We start from the raw sequence: 13,209 nt of genomic DNA on the forward strand, positions 1-13,209 counted from the left end.
TGATAATCTAATTATTTTGTACTGAAGCAGATTAGACTTAAGAACTGTCAAACCAAACCAGTTTAGAAATATTTCTCGTCCCCTTGGAGTAGGCAACTCAACACATTGCCTAGTGCCACTGCTGAAAATTTTCAATTTTCTGACCACTTTTCCGACCACTCACAAACATGGTCGGAAAAAGTGATTTTTTTTAGTTTTTTCGTCAAAGAATTAAGTGGGACGGAAAAGGATCGGAAATTCCGACCACCAGTTAAAATGTGGTCGGAAAATTTCGACCCATTTACATTTTTTAATTTTTTTTTTCTTTCGCATAGTTTTATGTAGCTTATACTTTGACGGTCAATATAACTTTTAACACTTCAACAAATTTATTAAAGGAGCTTTTGTTTTCGCCTCAGCCTTTCGCAACTCACCTCTACTCCGCTGCCGTTCCTCCACCTCCGCCTATCGTCCCTCCACCTCCGCCTGCCATTCCTCCATCTCCACAACGTAAATCTATTGTCCACAACAGGAAGTCTTCGCCGTCGCGCTTCGCCTGCTACAGGTTAGTTCTTCTATTACTCTCTAAATTTTAAACCCTAATACCTAAATTCCTAAATCTTAAACCCTATCTTAGACGAATTATTCTCGTGAAGTGCTCACAACATATTTCAGTGTTCTGGTTTTACGGTCATGTCATCTTTTGTATAGTGTGTGTGCGGTGGGGGGACTATTTTGTTCAAGATCAAGGCATTGTTCTGCTGAAAACTTGGAATGCTTATTTGCTTTTGAGAAGTTCCGATTCTGTTGCTTTTGTAAGTGGTTGCTCTTATTCCGAAACTTGAGATTGATAGGTGTATTAGTGACAGTGACTCACACAAAGATGTACAATCCAAAATAATAACACCAGCACTGCGAAAAATTCATTATTCACTCTGCAATTCTAATACTCTTATTATTTTTGTTAACCTTCTTCCTTCTGATCTTTTATTTCTTAGATAATTGTCAATTACATATTAACCTTTGATTTTTAGAGGAGGTAACTTGTGGCAGAAATGCATTGCCATTTTATGCTGCTGTGAGATTGAGAATGATTAGAAAAGAACTGCTCAGTGCTAATGACGAGGTAATGATTCCAAGTTACAATTTGTTAACATTTTGGCCTAAGGGTAAATTCTTAATCCCTTAAGTTTAATATTTTTCATTTCTGGTAAATACCATAATTTTTGACAATTTTGTACAAGGGAGATTAACTGATCAGTGTTGCCCAAGACTCCAGTTGTCTGCAAACCATCTGAAGCTAGATCAGTTTTGTACATGGCAGAAATTGCCACATTGCATCATGTGGGGAGACGATGCCAAGGCCCCATGGTCTCCCTTGCGAATCTTCGACGACAAAGGATGCGAGCGACGAGTCCGACGAAGCCTGCGAGTGACGAGGGCACTATTCCAGTCTCCAACGAACAACGGCTTGGCGACAGCCGACATGTATTTTTTTTTTGCTAAGAAGAATGTGTGCTTGCTAAGAAGAAGAAACAACATCCATCCTTACATGTGATTTTTTCTTCTTTTTAACCTTGTGCATGCAATAGTTGAATCTCTTCAGGAACATCATCCCCCTGTTTTTGATACATGTGATTTGATGAAGACAGATGATTTTTGCAGGCACACTTGTGTCGAGTAAGGATTAAATACAATACTATGTTAAAGTTCCTCTTTAATGTACCAATTATTTTGATCTGTCATATATTTTCATTAATTTGTTCTTATGTTCTCTTGTTTTTTGTGTTTGATCTAGATTGCTAATGAGCAAACTGCAATCTGTAAAAGCTAGACAAAAAATTGGTTGTATTAATAGACTTAGCAGGTACGATGATCTGAAAAACATAACTTTATATGTTGGGTTATTTTATTTTCTGTTAGAATGCAATGCACTTTTATAGCTTCATAGCTGCATATTGTAATTGGTTAGCTATTTTCTCTGGAGGCAGGACCTATTATGCTGCAGTTATTGAGAATTGTTCAGATTTTTATAGCTATTTTCTCTTGATGCAACATTAGTCATTCATGTTGATATTTGTCTCTTTTTGGTTTTTTTCTTTTCATCCTTCCGTTTTCTTATAGGCTGGTGCAAAACATGTTTATGCTGTAGAAGCATCTAAAATGGTAGAATATGCCTGAAAGTTGATTGCGGGCAATCTATTATATGCTGAAAGAATTACAGTAAGGCTTTCTCTTGTTTGATTAACCTTGGAATAGCTGTAGTATCATTCCGAGAAGAAAGGATGTAATAATAAAATGCATTTTGTTGTGTTAGCTACAATATCTTTCACTGTATGTAGTAACTGCCTCAAGAAGAGCACTTTCATTGTGTAAAGTTTCTATATGATAACTACACTCTGACCTTATGGTTATCCTCTTCTACCATATTCAGGTAATAAAGGGAAATGTTGAAGATGTTGAGTTACCAGAGAAAGCAGATATTTTAATTTCTGAGCCAATGGGTAAACATTTCGGTCACCATTCTTTTACTAGATGACAATGTCTTTGATGTCTTTATGCTTGCGATACCAATTGTAGTTCAAGCCAAGACACTAGTAGAAAAGTTTTGTACAGGAAAATTTTATAAAGCAGTGTATTTGTGGACATTACGACTCTCCATAGAAATGATGTGCACTGAAAATGGGTTCTCTTCAAACAAGGCTGCTCTGTTATCATTGTTTGAACTCCTTAGGAATGTTCTAATGAAGGTTTCTATATCAAAAGCAGAAAACTTGTGGCTTATGGTATGCAAAAGCCTTTCAGTTCTCTTGCTTTTAATTTTGCTTCCCATAGCACTGCTAATGAAAAGAGCTTTGTGGCTTGTGAATTTATTAAATGATTTATAATTTTTAATGGCATTACGTGAGCCCTCAAGTAACCCTTTTTTTCTGGTAAATATGTAGGCGCTCAAGGGGTTTTCAAGTCATTAACAGATTTTTGACAAACTGATAGATACTGCGGTGGCTTTATTGGCTAAAGATGGTGGATTTCGCTCTCTTCAGCCATTGTAAATTATGTTCTACAGAAGGATGGACTTCGCAGTGCAAGAGAGATGTACAGGAGGTATGTTGTGACATTTGATGCAATGATATTTTAGTACATTCTAGAATTCGAGTTTGACATTTGCTTATGACTTTTAATTTGTCTGGAGGAGCAGATAATAAGCACTGCAATTTTCTTGTTCCAGATGTTAGAATATTGAGCTACTCTACGTTCCTATCTAAATGCAGATTTATCGCACAACTCTCAACGGTTTAGAGTTCAGGCTTAAATTTGTGTATGCTAACCACAGAAATTTTGTTTTCTATTCCCCTGTTGTTGATGTTTTGAACAACTACCGAGTTCAATAAAGGATTCTTGGCCTTGTTGGGCATTTTCTAAGTTTGAATCCTCTCGATGCAACACCGCCCATCCAGGAGATTGGTATAGGAGGTAAATTGCAGGGAAAATGTCTCAACTAGCCAACAATCTTGTACACTAATGCCCACAATGTCTTGTTAGCAAAGCAAAGTTTATAAACTTATTTTGATTTAGTTGACCAGTTGACCCATAGCTGACCCTGAAGATAAGAAGCCAGAGGTATGCCTTCCTGATTTTCTTTTTTCTTTGTCTTTACTTGTATTTTAGACAATTGGTAATGAGTCTGATTACATAGTTGTGAATATCTTCAGGGGTATAATGACATCCCCAACGATATTTTTGATTCTAATGCTAAGAAGGTGATAATTTGATTAAAATGTTTATTTGTGTTCAGCATCTCTTTTCCTGCTTGAATAGTGGATCTGCATCATTTGTAAAAATCACACTTGCTCAATTATTGCTCACATTGGTTTTCAAACTACAGTTGCATTGCTTGGAGAAAAATGGGAAACAAGTAACAAGAATGGTTTCATATTGTGCATACCACAGGTACTTGCCTACTAACTCTAGCTTGATTAGAGTATGAAACATAGAATGGGAGAAGCAGGGGCGAGGAATTCAGATTTTTTGATAGGTTTATTTGTAGCCAAAGTTAATGTGATGAAAACTGTTTTTTGAAAGGGTTTCATGTTGTCATTGACAGTGCATTACATGTTGTACACTACAGGCAAAATATATATCACCTGTTCCTGAGTTTAATTTCTGTTATATTTTTTACAGGGCTCCAAATCCTGATACCGTTTTAATTATACAGACGCCAAAATGGGTCTTCTCTGCTAGAAGCCTTCTTCAGGCCAAGCGTACAGGTTCACGATTAATATCAACAAACAGATTGAAGCTTGAGGAATCTCCAGGTGCTGAGGTTGATGAAATTGACCCATTCTCAGCAGCTAGATGCCGTGCTTTTAAACAACAGAGAAATAAGGTATACTAGATTGATAATTTGACATAAAAGTGAAAACAGAAATGAAATCTTTAAGCTCACTAAGAAAGGGATTGATGATCTCTATGTTTTAGCACCAATTATGATCTATTCTTGTCACTATGTCAAAATAAAGGATATAAACTTTCTGGTGAGTAGATATTATGCTGATGTTGCTTCAAATTTATAAACTTATCATTTTGTGTCATCATCTATAGTCTATTAGTAATAAAAGGATATAAGATTTTTCTCCGGATCACATGGATAACCTGTTTATGATTCACATTCTATCAGTTAAGTTACTGGGATCTTTATGCTTTATTGGGTACTCTAGATGTCTGGATTTTTAATGTTGTCATACTACTACTTGAAAATATTTTTCTTTACAATTGCATCTAGTGCATTATTTGAATGTTTTGAAAATGTATTTTGGAGGGTGAAACAATTGCTACAACCTTAACATGTTTAGCTAATATATTGACAAATGTATTTTTGATGGTGAAACAATTGCTACACCTTGATTTAAATGATTGATTTCTTTAAATTGTTAATTGTATTGTAGAATTTAACATTGTGGTGCTGAAATTTGTATAATTGTAACAGGTCTAATTCATTTGATATTTATAGAATTTTAAATTTTACTTTTTTTGTTAGTAAATTTTACCGACCACCTAGTGGTCGGTAATTCAAATTTTTTTATTTTTTTCTTTGTAAATCTTACCGACCACCGGTGGATGGTAATTCCGACCAATTACCGACCACTAGTGGTAGGAAATTTGCTCTCTTTATCCGACAACTAATAGTTTCGACGTCTTAAAAAAGAAGCCGGTATTTTCGACCACCTTGACTAGTTGTCGGTAACAGCGAGGGCTTTTTTTCCGAATCCTTAAAGTGGTCGGTAAGTTGGTCGGAAACGGCATTTTCGACCGAAATTCTCCCTTTTCCGACCACTTTTTGGTGGTCGGAAAAATGCAGAATTCCAGCAGTGTGCTTGGCTTACAAACATAATAATGGCGGGATCTATCTCCATAGCACAAGATTCCTTGTTTAGAAGATGTCAATATCTTCATTTCGCGGAAACACTCCATAGAAATACCTGGAACCCCCAAGGATGGATTGATGGATACAAATGTGAAAGAACCAGGGCCGTTCAAATCAAAATTGGGATCCTGTGCAATATTTTAATTTGGGCCCCTTTTTTCAAGTAATTTTTATATATAAATAATAGTTATTCAAAAAGTTGTGTCAAAAATTCAAAATATAAATATTGTATTAAAAAATACATCTAAAATTTCATTTAAAAAGTGACATGCATCGTGCACACTTAGACGCAAGACCCAAAATCATAGAGCGTTATGTTGTGGACCTGTGTCCATCATGTGCATGGTGGACACGCTATACATTCATAATTTCTATACTGTAGATTCATAATTTCTATACTGTAGATTCATAAAATTTATAATGTAGATTCATAATTTCTATACTGCACATTCATAATTTCTGTATTGTAGATTCATAATTTCTATACTGTAGATTCATAAAATTTATAATGTAGATTCATAATTTCTATACTGCACATTCATAATTTCTGTACTGTAGATTCATAATTTGATAACTATGTTTCATAATTTGATAACTATGCAATTTAGAAATTATGAATCTACAGTACAGAAATTATGAATCTATAGTACATAAATTATGAATGTGCAGTATAGAAATTATGGATCTACAGTTTAGAAATTATGAATCTATAGTATAGAAAATATGAATCTACAATATAGAAATTATGAATGTACAGCGTGTTGACAAGATAATTTGCCCAAAATCATCTAATAAATTTGTGGGCTTGGCTTTGTTTAACTGCTAATCGCTATTCGCTGCCTGGGATCGCTGATATATATATATATATATATATATATATATATATATATATATATATATATATAAACTATAATTTTTTTTCAAATAAGGGGCCCCCAAAATTTGGGGCCCCTGTGCGCCGGCCCAGACTTGCCCAGGGCCGGCCCTAGTAAGAACAACTAAGGGGTTCAAGTTTTTCAACAATATACCGTATGAAATTCTTTGATTTTTCATTGTAATTTCTAATGAAGCACGGTTAGTCAACAAGACACCGTGCTTCATTAAGGATATTTTAAAAGTGGTCATACATTGTTGAGGAATGAGGAATTTAAGGATATTTTATCGGTGCATTGCGCGAAATGAATTTGTTATAATATTTTAAGAATATTTAAATTGATATACAAATATAAATTATAACAACGAATATTATATAGTGCAGTTGATGGAATGAGTTGGGTTGATTATGTTTTTTAATGTTATCCTTGTTTGAATTCGAGCAAATAATTACCCAATTTAATAAAAGTTTCTTTGCTTAAAAAAATAATTACCCAATTTTCTGTGTGATATGCGTGTGATGCACGTCCGTGCAATGAACGTGCGATGCATGGATAAATTTTCTTTTATTGTGACCTTTTAAATTTTTGTTCTTGACTTTGAAAAGTACTCATTTTGGTCTGGTGACTAAAACGTTTTCCGCAAAATTAGACCTTGCAGTAATAGTTTCGTTCAAATTAAATGTAATGAGAGTCAAATAAAATAATGAGCCATGGAATTGGTTGGTTGTCTTTAATTATATTTGTTCACAACTTGTAGCAAATTAAAGGTTGTCTATTAGTCAAGACCTTGTGGTCTAATGGCACCAAGGTTGGACTCCCATATGGGAAATTGTGGGCTCGAGCCTTAGTGGATGCGGCATCGACTCTTTGTGCTTCATTTGGTTGAGAAAGTAGTTTATGACCAGATACTATTAAGGATATATTGTTGTGTTCTTCTACGTTGTATGCCCACTAGTATTTCTACGTGTGCGATGCACGGAATGAATTTGTTATAATATAGTATTTCCACGCGTGCGATGCACGGAATGGATTTGTTATAATAATATTTCATTGAACTAGTATTTTCACTCGTGCGATGCACGAAATGGATTTGTTATAATAGTTTAAGAATATTTGGATTGGTATACAATTATATAAATCATAACATCGAATATTATATAATGCAATTGAAGAATTGAGTTGTATCGACTGTATGATGTTATCATTGCTTGAATTCGAGCAAATAATTGACCAATTAATAGCCAATGTGTAGATGTTCGCATCCAGTGTTGAAACTTTAAAAATTTTATATATTAGTATTTATGATTTGTATTAAGTGGCATAATTTGCTATCCTAATTTATTTGTATGGAATATATATTTTCTGTGTCCAATTTTGTCATCTTCGCATAAAAAGAAACATAATATCAATGGTTGGAATTACACATTATGAAAACCTCTTTGTAGATGACATTGGTAATAGCAACATAGTCTTGTCCATCCTTGTATAGAGCTAACACCATCAGGCCATCAGGATGTGTGACTCGTGAAAAAGCCACATACAATTGATCATTGCCCATTGCATTACTATTTTCACTGAGAAATCAATGAGCTCGGATTCATATGTATCTCATAGAGTTATTTGCACTTTTGGTACCACGACTATGGTGTCACTAACAACTTTGATCCACGACTTTCAAAACTTGCAGAATTGGTCCACGACCAGTGGCGGACCCAGAAAATCATCTGAGTGGGGGCGAATATTAAATGATGTTAGAAATATCAATAACAAAATATCAAACAACCATAATAAAGTTAAAATACAAAATATATTATAAATTACAATATATTTATGAGAAAATATGAAACATAATCAATTAGATAAAATAATTTGAATAACAATATATTCATAAATACTTTTAAATTTTAATTTCTTTTAGTTAGATCGATTTTTCTAAATTAATTCGAATACAATGAAGTATATTATAAACTTGTATACTACATTAATTAAATGATTTATAAAAACTAGACTAAAAGAGCATTTAATTTGTTAACTAAATGATTCATAAAAAGTAGACTAAAAATATTTAATTTATCTTGTGAAGAAATGAAAAAGAGAAGATAATTAAAAGTGGTGCTAATGAGATTTGAACCCATGACATAAGCCTTTTATAACATAAAATTTAGAGTTCAACTAACTAAGTTACTACAACTATTGGCATTTTCAACATAAATATTGATTTTATATAATATTTCATGCTATATATGTGTACATATACATACATATATATAAAGGGGTGGGGTGGGGGAGTGGGGGCAGCTGCCCCACTGCCCCCACACTGGGTCCGCCACTGTCCACGACTATTACTTTCTTAGAGAATTTGGACATTCCAGTGCATTCTCCGTTCAATTTTAGTCGGAAATTTTTGTCACCTTTTTAACATGGTTAATATTGTCTTTTTCCATCTCTCCATCAGTAAAAGTGTATTTTACGCTTTCATCTTCTTCTCTTTTTTTTTTTGTTTTAAAAAAAAAAATCTTCTTCTATTTAACAATATTACAAACCTAATTACTTACGATGCATTTGGCGGTTTACACAAAGTACGTATGCATTGTTCACTTTCGCATCTCTATCGACGTTGATTAAATGTTTAAATTTTTGAGAAAAAAAATGTTTAAATTAATAGTTAAATTGTATACGTAATTTGTGTATTATGTGTTTAAGTATATTTTATGTTGAACATGCTGACGGGCGGTAGAGATGCGAAAGTGAACATTGCACATTGTTTATCCAATTATGATAGCTACGAAAAATAAATAAATCGCTAAATGCATCTTTAAGTAATTAGTTTTGTAATATTGTTAAATAGAATAAATTTAAAAAAAAAAAAAAAAGATGAAAGGGTAAAATATACTTTTACTAATGGTTAGATGGAAAAAGGCAATATTACCCACGTTAAAAATGTGAAGAAAAAAAAAAACAATTTCGGCTAAAATTGAACAGACAATGCACTGGAAGGACCAAATTTGCCAAGAAAGTAATAGTCGTGGACCAATTCTGCAAGTTTTGAAAGTCGTGGATCAAAGTTGTTATTGACACCATAGTCGTGGGACCAAAAGTGCAAATAACTCTGTCCCATATAATACATATACTATAGTTAATCCGTTTTCTTTATGAAATAGTTAATCGGGGATCATTTAGAATTTTGAGTCAAATAGTAATATTCATTTCCTTTTTCAATTGCCCTAATTTATGTGCCATTTTTAATCATAGTCAATTAATTTTTTTAATACATATCAATTAGTTAATTATTAATAACAGATTTTTGTTTTTAATATTCCCAGTCAATTATCAATAATAGATGCATTTTCTAATTTACTTAATACTATTGTTATTCCGTTTCCTTTTCGAAATAGTTAATCGGAATCATTTTTAATTTTCAGTCAATTATTAATAATCATTTCCTTTTTTTAATTGTCATATAATTAACATAGTCATGCAATAACGTAGTAACAATCTTCTCTATGCAAAGTATTCTCAAAATAGTTTGCCCATTGCATGACTATTTCCTCTGGAAATCAATGAGCTCAGATCCATATGTATCCCATATAATACCTATATTATAGTTAATTCGTTTCCTGTTCGAAATAGTAGTTAATCGAGTAGAGATGACAATTTGCCCCGTCCCCGACGGGGACGATGATGGGAAAAATTTTCGGGAAACGGGGACGGGGATGGGGATGGGGATACCCCTCCCTGCCCCGACCCGTTCTCGAATAATTATTATAAATAAATAAATAAATATATAAATATATATATATATATATATATATATATATATATATATATATATATATATATATATATATATATATATATATATGTGGGGCACGCTCATATGCGAACTTGTGAATGATTATACCGTACTTACTACATGATTGCACTGCAAGGTCCTCCAAACATGTCTGGAAGTTGTAGTAGTGCAATCATGTAGTGCAATCATGTGCAATCGCCGTCTATTTAGTGACGTAGTATATAATAAAAGGCGCTTATTTAAACACCGCGATCTATTAAGTGACGTGGTATATAATAGAAGGCGGTTATTACCGCTGTCTATTAAGTGACGTAGTATAAAATAGAAGGCGGTTATTTACAAAACCGTCGTCTATTATGTGTCATAGTATAACAACATATATTAGAATGCAGTTATTTAAAAAACCGTCTTCTATTGAGTGACATAGTATATCATTTCTGTAGTAGTGTTAAATTGGTATATTCTTGTAGACATTTTATCAAGCACCTCTTAGGCATAAAAAATCTATTCCCCTTAGAAAAAATATAATACTTTTTGATGAAAAAGTAATACTTTTACATCAAAATATAAAAGTATTACATTTGCACTCAAAAGTATTATGTTTTCCCTTATAAGTAATAAACATTTTATTCCTAATTTAGTACTACATTTGTTAGTATAAGTATTACATTTGCATGAGACGATAAAAATCCATGAGACGATATGATCTCACACAAGTGTGATCCCAGAGTTCTGAGTTTCATCCCGAACAAGAAATTCTTTTCGAGATTTTGAGTCGTGCAACGTTAGAAACACTAGATACATTCAAAGTGGTTAGTAAGGAGTCAAAAGAGTTGGTTGAGGAATCGTGGTTCATTAAAAATTACACTCAAAAACAAAGAATTTCATAGGGTATATTGTTGAAAAACTTGAACCCCTTTGCTCTTGAACCCCTTTGCTGTTCTTAATTACACCTTTGTATCCATCAATCCATCCTTCGGGGTTCTAGGTGTTTCTATAGAGTGTTTCCGCGAGATGACTATTTTGGCATCTTCTAAACAAGGAATTTTGTGTTACCGATCAGATCCTGTCATTATTATGTTTGTAAGCCAAGCACTAGCCAATGTGTTGAGCTGCCTACCCCAAGGGGACAAGACATATTCCCAAATTGGTTTGGTTTGACAATTCTAAAATCTAATTCCCTTCCCTACAAAATAATCAGATTGTCAAGGTGAGTTTTTAAAATTAAAAAAAAAAAAAAAATCTTTACAATCTTATTACACTATAAATTAAATAAAAAAAATTTATGTGTCTTGAGATATAATGTTAATAAGGCTAAACTAAAGATTTGATAATTTTATCATTTTCATTCAAGCCATCGTGAAAAACAAGTTACATATGCGAGATTTTCGATCAAAATTGTGGGCATGGAGACAATCAAAAAATATCATAAAGGAAGGTTACATTGCAATAATTTTTCCTTTCAACCAAGTCTTTGTATAGGCGGCATAGTCTATTTGTTGACAGGTCGCAACACAATTTTGGCTTTCGACTTTGCAACCGAAACTCACATACTCAAAGTTTCCATGACCAATAACAGCAATCAAAGACAACAGAAGCTACTACTGTCAAGCAATCGCCGTTGAGTACAATGGAAAGCTAGGATTTACATTCATGTACAAATGGGATGAAGTGCATCTTTGGGGGCTAGAAGACTACAGGTGGGAGATAAAGAGAGTAGTGGGAATTGATAAGAAGAATAATAGGTTGATAAGGTGTAGTCTTGTGGACATGGCGCTGATGATGGGGTATAGTTATTAAGTGAGCGGTTTCGATTCCCATCAAAATATTTTTTTCCGTTCAGGTCAGATTGGGAGCCGATGGATCTGGAGGATAAATGCATGCTGGATGGGTTGGAAGAGATGTTCACTAGCCATGACATAATTAAAACATTTGCCAAGTTGGTTAGGTTGAAGCCTATTGACGTTCTTAATTTGAGTCAGTCAATTATAGCACCCTAGACTACTTTACCTCATGCATTGTGGTCCTTCCAGCTAATGGCTAGTAAACATCTCTTCCAACCCACCCAGCACGCATCCATCCTTGAGATCCACTGGCTCTCAATCTACCTGAACGGGAAAATACTCTGATGGGAATCGGAACCGCTCCTTGATAACTATACCCCATCTTCAGCACCATGTCCACAAGACTGCACCCTATCAACATATTATTCTCCTTATCAATTCCCACTACTCTCTTTATCTCCCACCTATAGTCTTCTAGCCCCCAAAGATGCATTTCATCCCATTTGAACACGGATGTAAATCCTAGCTTTCCATTGCACTCAACGATTGCTTCACAGTAGTAGCTTCTGTCGTTTTCGGTTGCCATTATTGGTCTTGGAAACTCTGAGTGAGTTTCAATTGCAGAGTCGAGAGCTAAAATTGTGTTGTGGCCCGTAAGCAAATAATCTATGCCGCCTATACAAACACTTGGTCGAAAGGAAAACCTACTGCAACCTTCCATTATGATGTTTTTCGATTGCCTCCATGTCCAAAATTTTGAATCGAAAATCTCGAATATGTAACTTATTTTTTCAGATGGCCTGAATGAAAATGATAAAATCATCAAATCATTAGTTTAGCCTTATTAGAATTATATCTCAAAACACATAATAAAAAATTGTACTTAATTTATAGTGTAATAATATTGTAAAGATAAAAACAAAAAAAAAAAAACAAAAAAAAAAACAAAAAAAAAAAACAAAAAAAAAAACAACAAAAAACAAAAACAAAAAAACAAAAAAAAAAAAACAAAAAACAAAAAACAAAAAACAAAAAAAAACAAAAAACAAAAAACAAAAAACAAAACTCACCTTGGACAATCTAATTATTTTGTACTAAAGGGGATTAGGATTTAATAAATGTCAAATTAAACCAAATCATTTTGGGAATATGTATCGTCCCCTTGGGTAGGCAACTCGACACATTGCCTAGTTCTTGACTTACAAACATAATAATGACGGGATCTACGTCGTCATCCCGCGGAAACACTATAGAAATACCTGGAACCCCCAAGGATGGATTGATGGATACAAAGGTGTAATTAAGAACAGCTAAGGGGTTCAAGTTTTTCAACAATATACCCTATGAAATTCT

The 13,209-nt window shown here is 33.5% G+C and overlaps 1 long non-coding RNA gene across 8 annotated transcripts; it reads left to right on the forward strand.

The window, feature by feature from the left end:
• The first annotated feature begins 392 nt into the window (after positions 1-392).
• On the forward strand, positions 393-4,552 carry LOC109184648. Of its 8 annotated transcripts, none has more exons than XR_002054830.1 (11): positions 394-544; positions 691-794; positions 1,014-1,659; positions 1,778-1,846; positions 2,104-2,202; positions 2,414-2,765; positions 2,925-3,084; positions 3,209-3,600; positions 3,693-3,740; positions 3,866-3,930; positions 4,162-4,549. It is a non-coding gene; the product is annotated as an uncharacterized LOC109184648 (long non-coding RNA). The 8 variants fall into 8 exon arrangements; XR_002054832.1 differs by having other exon boundaries at positions 3,252-3,600; positions 4,162-4,548; XR_002054828.1 differs by having other exon boundaries at positions 2,414-2,483; positions 2,596-2,765; positions 2,925-3,600; positions 4,162-4,548.
• The last annotated feature ends 8,657 nt before the right edge of the window (positions 4,553-13,209 follow it).

This window comes from Ipomoea nil, unplaced genomic scaffold (genome assembly GCF_001879475.1).
Source record: "Ipomoea nil cultivar Tokyo-kokei standard unplaced genomic scaffold, Asagao_1.1 scaffold1274, whole genome shotgun sequence".
NCBI classification, from domain to species: Eukaryota; Viridiplantae; Streptophyta; class Magnoliopsida; order Solanales; family Convolvulaceae; genus Ipomoea; species Ipomoea nil.